The following is a 5,389-nucleotide window of genomic DNA, read 5'->3' on the forward strand; positions in this document are numbered from 1 at the left end:
TGTTTGAGAGATAGCTCTGCTCTCCACAGGAGCTTCTCCCCATCCTTGGGATTTAAGCCTGTTAAATAGTGGAGTATGATGATATTATCTGTTTGTATTGCACTTTTTATCATAAACAGTTCCCAAAGTGATTTGCTATCATGTCCTTTGAGAGCTGCTGAAACACAGGCCCTGGTGGGAAGCAGGAGCAGAGCAGCCACCACCCCACTTACAAGGGAGAGGAAGGAGGAATTTGGACCAAAAAAAATCACATCCTCGGTTCCTCAGACCCTCACAAACCAGCAAGGATGTGGGATTTTTGGTCCTACCCAAAAGATCTGTGTACAAGAGAGGCCACTCTGTCTATCTGATGATAGACAGGTGGGATGACAGAGAAAATTCTGACCTTGGCCAGGCTGGGACTAGAGGCTTCTGGGAAAAGCATTATCTCCAGCCTCAAGCCCAACCCATCCCTCACTGCTCTGCACTGGACCCACATTCCCCCCAGAGAACACAGCCTGTGTTCACCCCAACTGCCAGGCTTGAGCCACCATCCCTGGGCCTCGCTCAAGAACACATGGAAATGCATTTCTCCAACCCTCTTTGTGGAAAGACAGTCACGCAGCAAAACCTGGGGTTATTTCTGTAACCTCTGCTCAAAAATTGCCTGACCCACCAATATTAGAGCATGGACAGGGGGAAGGTGGTGTTAGAGGGAAAATGAAATGAGAAGTGGAGGGTCAAAAGAATGGAAGTAGAGAAGGAGTGAAACTAGGAGAGGAAAAGCAAAGGGAAGATTTACCTGGCAACAGCCAGGAAGGGTGGGAGAAGGAGAGATTCGTTGCAGCCATGCAGTCCCTGCTGCTGTGCAGTCCCAGGGGATGCATGCTGTGTCTCTCTCTGAGGATTTCTCTCCCTGCAGAAGTTGCAGATGAGATCCCAGCAGCTGACAGTGGCAGCAGAAGAAAATGAAGCAGAAACCTTTTCCGGGTGAGGAAATAGCTGCGTTTCTCACCCTCCCATTGACTCCGAGAGGTTCAGGGGTTGGCATCTGTTCTCCAGCTCCCAGCCTAGAAAAGGGAGGATCGATGGGGTTACGAACTCCAGTGGAAAGCAGAATCTCACTACTGTGTTTAGACATAAAATTGAGCAGTTTTTTCCCAAAGTAACTGCTGGAAGAGCCCAAACTCTGCAGCCTCCAGGCCAAAACTCAAATAATCTGCTTTGTCTAGAGACCCCAGCTGCAGAATTAACCTGGCTGCCCTGACCTCCCCTCTGGCCCTTGCGTGGGGATGCCAGGAGTCACTGGCCAGCTGCATAATTAGGACAAGTATTTCTGTGTGTTTTCCTTTGATACAGGAAGATGGACAGATACTCTGCAGAATCATTTCCTTCCCCAAAAGCCAAGCGCAGTTGCTGTGCCCAATTCTCCTTCCTATGGCCACCTTTTAATCAGACAAACTGGGCACAGGGACACAGACCTTCAGAAGCATCATGGAGCCTGCAGCTCTGTGCTGGGAATATCAGTGGAGACGCAAAGTGATTTCACTCACAGCCACATTGTTGCTTGATTGACACCCTGTAATAAAGAGATTCGCCACATAATTACTGTGCATTTGGGATGCAGCACCGGAGATTATTTTAACCCAGTGACAGCCTTAAACAGTAGTTAAAGTATATGTTTATATTAACGTTATTAGTTATTTTTGTGTCTTTTACACAAAAGGCTTTTCTTTGAAATGGCAATACAGTAAACAACGGCTCAAGCGTCTTCCAGAGAAATCTCTACCTCTACTTTTGGGTGAACTGTTGAAGCATCTGAGCTGAGATTAAACAAGTAACAGCTTGACTTGAGGGTAACAAGGGGTGCAGGATCAGATGCCACTGTCAGGAGCTTTTTATCTCTCACTGCTACATGGTAAACACAGGAGCCTGAAAAAAATCTCTTCCATACTTTGTGTCCTGCTGTGGCAGCGTGTGACATGCTGCTGGTGACTGAGACCTGACCTGTGTTAGCACAACTACAGCTGGGCACAGCCAGGATGGGGCACAAGTGCTGTCATATTCAGGTATCTATCCCAACCTTGCCAGAAAAGATGTTAATCTAGACTTATAACAAATGAGAGAAGGAGCTGGGCATTTACTGGTAGAGAATAACAATAATAAATGATGGGTTTTATTAAGAAATATTACCTAGAAAGTTTATTTCTATTCAAGGGCCTCCAACAGCCAGCAATATAATAAAGAGGAAAAAGAAGATGGAAAGGGGAAAATTAGAAAAATGAAGGTGATCAAATAAAAACTCACGCCTGTATATGCCTTAAGTCAATTATACCTAGGTGTTGCGGTTGGGTTTGTGTTTCCTTGCAATGAAGGAAAAGCCTCATTTCATAAACTGATACAAATTATCCTGGAATCAAAATGAAAACGGGTGCAAAAGAGGTGGTGAAATATTATCAGTCAGCAATGGGAACACCGGTCGTTCCATCACTGTCAGAGGGAAGTTGTGGCTCCAGCAGATGTGCAGAGCCCAGTACAGCTCCTGGTGGTGCCCCTACATGCCACGGGGGTAACACACCACCTGGGAATGCTCCTCTTCTCCTATATTTGACTTATATCCACTTCTTGCTGTGACACTGAGATGGACACAACAGACCCGTCCTGGGGCTGGGTTGCATCTCTGCAGTGTGGTCACCCACCATTAACTATGTGACTCAGGCATTTTTCCCGAACTGCTGCTCAGTTCCCAGTCGGTAGCAGAAGTTCTCCTCATTTGCTCTTATGTCTGTGACCTTGCACTGCTGGCACTCTTAGATTTAATCACTTCTACTCATGTCGAGATCACCCAGGTCTTCTGGTATGACATTACGTGCCTCTTATTGAGGATATTTCGCAGCATTGCATCTCCAGAGCATTTCATTAGCATAAGACTAATTTTTATACCAAGGTCATTAATTAAAACATTATATGATGAAAACATTGGTATTCCTGAGACCTGCCCTTGAGAAACTTGCTGAACTGTCAGCCCTTCACTCAGTACTTCCCTACTCCCCATTGCCCTACCTTTTATTCCACTAATTCCCACCTCCTCTGGTTTAATTAACAGGACACGAGACAGGTGAGGCAGCCAGGCTGTGAAACTGCCCAGGAAGCCCCACAGCAGGACCCTCAGCCCACTCCTGGAGCACCATAAACCTTACACGAAAGGAACAGCCTTACAGCATTGCCACATCCCGGAGGGATGTCACTGTTAGCACTCACTGCATGTGGATCACCAAAGTTACTGTCTCTGTGTACAACAAAAAGGAGGCTGGCAGGGAGGACACTGAACTGCAAGGCACAAGAAAGAGAAGGTCCCCAATGGACGGAGGAAGCCACAGTGCCCACGAAAAGCCATTCTGGAGCTCAGACAATGCCCACATCCTCATAGCCCAAAGTCTTTTTAACTCTTCTCTCTGTCTGAGTGGCAGGCAAGAAGTAACCTCAATGATTGCATTTCTTTGTGTGACCCCATCTAAAACTTTCTGCATCAGATAAACAACTCCCAAGGGTCAATTAACATGTCTTGAGATGATTAGAGTCTGACACTGATGAAACCCAGCAGTAATTAGCAAATTAAAAAAAAAAAACAACCTTTTGATTAGTACTCAGCATAATTCCCTCCAATTATTCAAAGTTCATGACTACAGGGGGTGGAATATCTCCAGGAATATTTATTTATATCCCTATTTTTTTCCAATCAACTTTGTGAATCTAGTTAATCATCAGCACTTGAACTTGTTAACTTGGAGAGTTTCAGAGCTGTCACTCTGTCTGATTGCTGGAGACAGCCCAGGGAAGAGTTTGGGGAGCACAGAGAATCCAAATTCCTGTCTCAGGCAAAGAAAAGAAAAGAAAAATAAACAATAAAAAACAAGAAGAAAGAAAAAACCCAACTCTCTGCAGCAGCAGAGAAAATAAAAATACAGTGCTTTCCCTCTCTTTGTTTAGAGTCACAGCTTGGTGCTGGCATGTTTTGCATCAGGCTGTCAGACAGTGCTTTGCAAAGGCAGGCAATACATCTCCTTCTGCACATGGACAAAATCCTCCCTGAAAAGGTGCTCATGCCTGCACAGTCCAAATATCTGGGCAGGAGCAGCCCAGGCAGCCAAGCTTCCCTGAAAATGTGCTCCATGGTAATGCAGGCAAAGAACGGCCTTAAGCTATGAAGCTCCTCGTCTGCAGGTGCAGTAAATCAGCTCCCCAGCCAGCCCCCCGCTGCGGCTGGGGCAGGGCTGACCTGCCCACCATTCACAGGAAGCAAGGGCAAGCCACAAAAAAGCTGGAATTGCTCTGGAAGTCGCTGTTGCCTGCAGGGAAGCTTTGCTAAAGCATTTCATGCCTGCCTTCAGATGGTATGAGAACAGTTTTTCTGCCCTAAATCCTCCCACATCCTTTCTAGCAGGAGAGAAGGGACCAGGAATCACAAAACCTCTCCTTCACTATCCCTGTCCAAAGCTGCTCCAGCGGCCACTGCTCCTGGGCTGGCTGAACGTGGAGATGGGGTGGGGACCAGCATCCCCACAGTGCTGTCAGAGGATGGATGTGTGACCACATCCCACAGCCCCATCTGCTCTAGAACTACTGCTGTGTCCTTGCTCTCTTAGGTGCCTCCAGACCTAAGGGAAAGGCAGATGAACAGGGAGTTATGATATGCCACCACCTCAGAGGTGGAGTAGCACAGGGCTTTACTGGGAAACTGCTCCAAAGGAGTCAGATTAAAGCAAAACTTTGATCTGACAGCACCCTCTCATCTCCTGACACAGGCTCTCAGCATCCCCATCTCTGCTGGACCTTGCATTCCACAAGCCACATTGCTTGGGCAGAGAGACTATCCACCCTGGACTGCCCTTGCTGACCTACGTGGGCAAGTGCCAAGAGCATGGGGATGTGACCACTTGGAGAGTGGGCTTGCCAGGCTCTGAGCTGCAAGTCCTCCATCCTCTGCTTCATTAAAAACTTCTTCCCTGCCTGAGTGAGCCCTGAGGGAGGGAGAAGTCTAGTCCCAGATAGGAAGACATACCTTAAACCTTTCAAAGCCACTTTTCATTGGACTTTTCTATATTCATCACTGCAGACTAACAGAGATTTTCTGTCTAGTTTAGATGATTTTTTTTTTAATTTAATCCTATCCAGTGAGAGCCCTCTAGGGAGCTCCTAACCCTGCTTTAATAACATGCTCATTAGTGAGGTTATTCAGGGAGTGGTTTCTATTTGACACTCCAGCATCTTTCCAATTAATGTTGCTTTAAAACAAGCAAACCTTAAAAAAGAGAGAATATCAAACAGCTCAGAGTCAGCACTGCGGGAAGCCAGCAATTTCCTCTGGATTTTCATCTCCCTTCTCTCCAAAATTTGGTTCTTAGTACCA

General features: G+C 46.6%; 1 long non-coding RNA gene across 1 annotated transcript in view; it reads left to right on the plus strand.

Moving 5' to 3' along the window:
• LOC108496682 overlaps positions 1-3,831 on the plus strand; it is a 5,199-nt gene extending 1,368 nt beyond the window's left edge. Inside the window, exons 2-3 of the long non-coding RNA XR_001874546.1 lie at positions 902-969; positions 3,086-3,831. This is a non-coding gene — a long non-coding RNA (uncharacterized LOC108496682). The remainder of the gene's footprint in view (positions 1-901; positions 970-3,085) is intronic.
• Positions 3,832-5,389: the final 1,558 nt, after the last annotated feature.

This window comes from Lepidothrix coronata, unplaced genomic scaffold (assembly GCF_001604755.1).
Source record: "Lepidothrix coronata isolate B3197 unplaced genomic scaffold, Lepidothrix_coronata-1.0 Scaffold41, whole genome shotgun sequence".
NCBI lineage: Eukaryota > Metazoa > Chordata > Aves > Passeriformes > Pipridae > Lepidothrix > Lepidothrix coronata.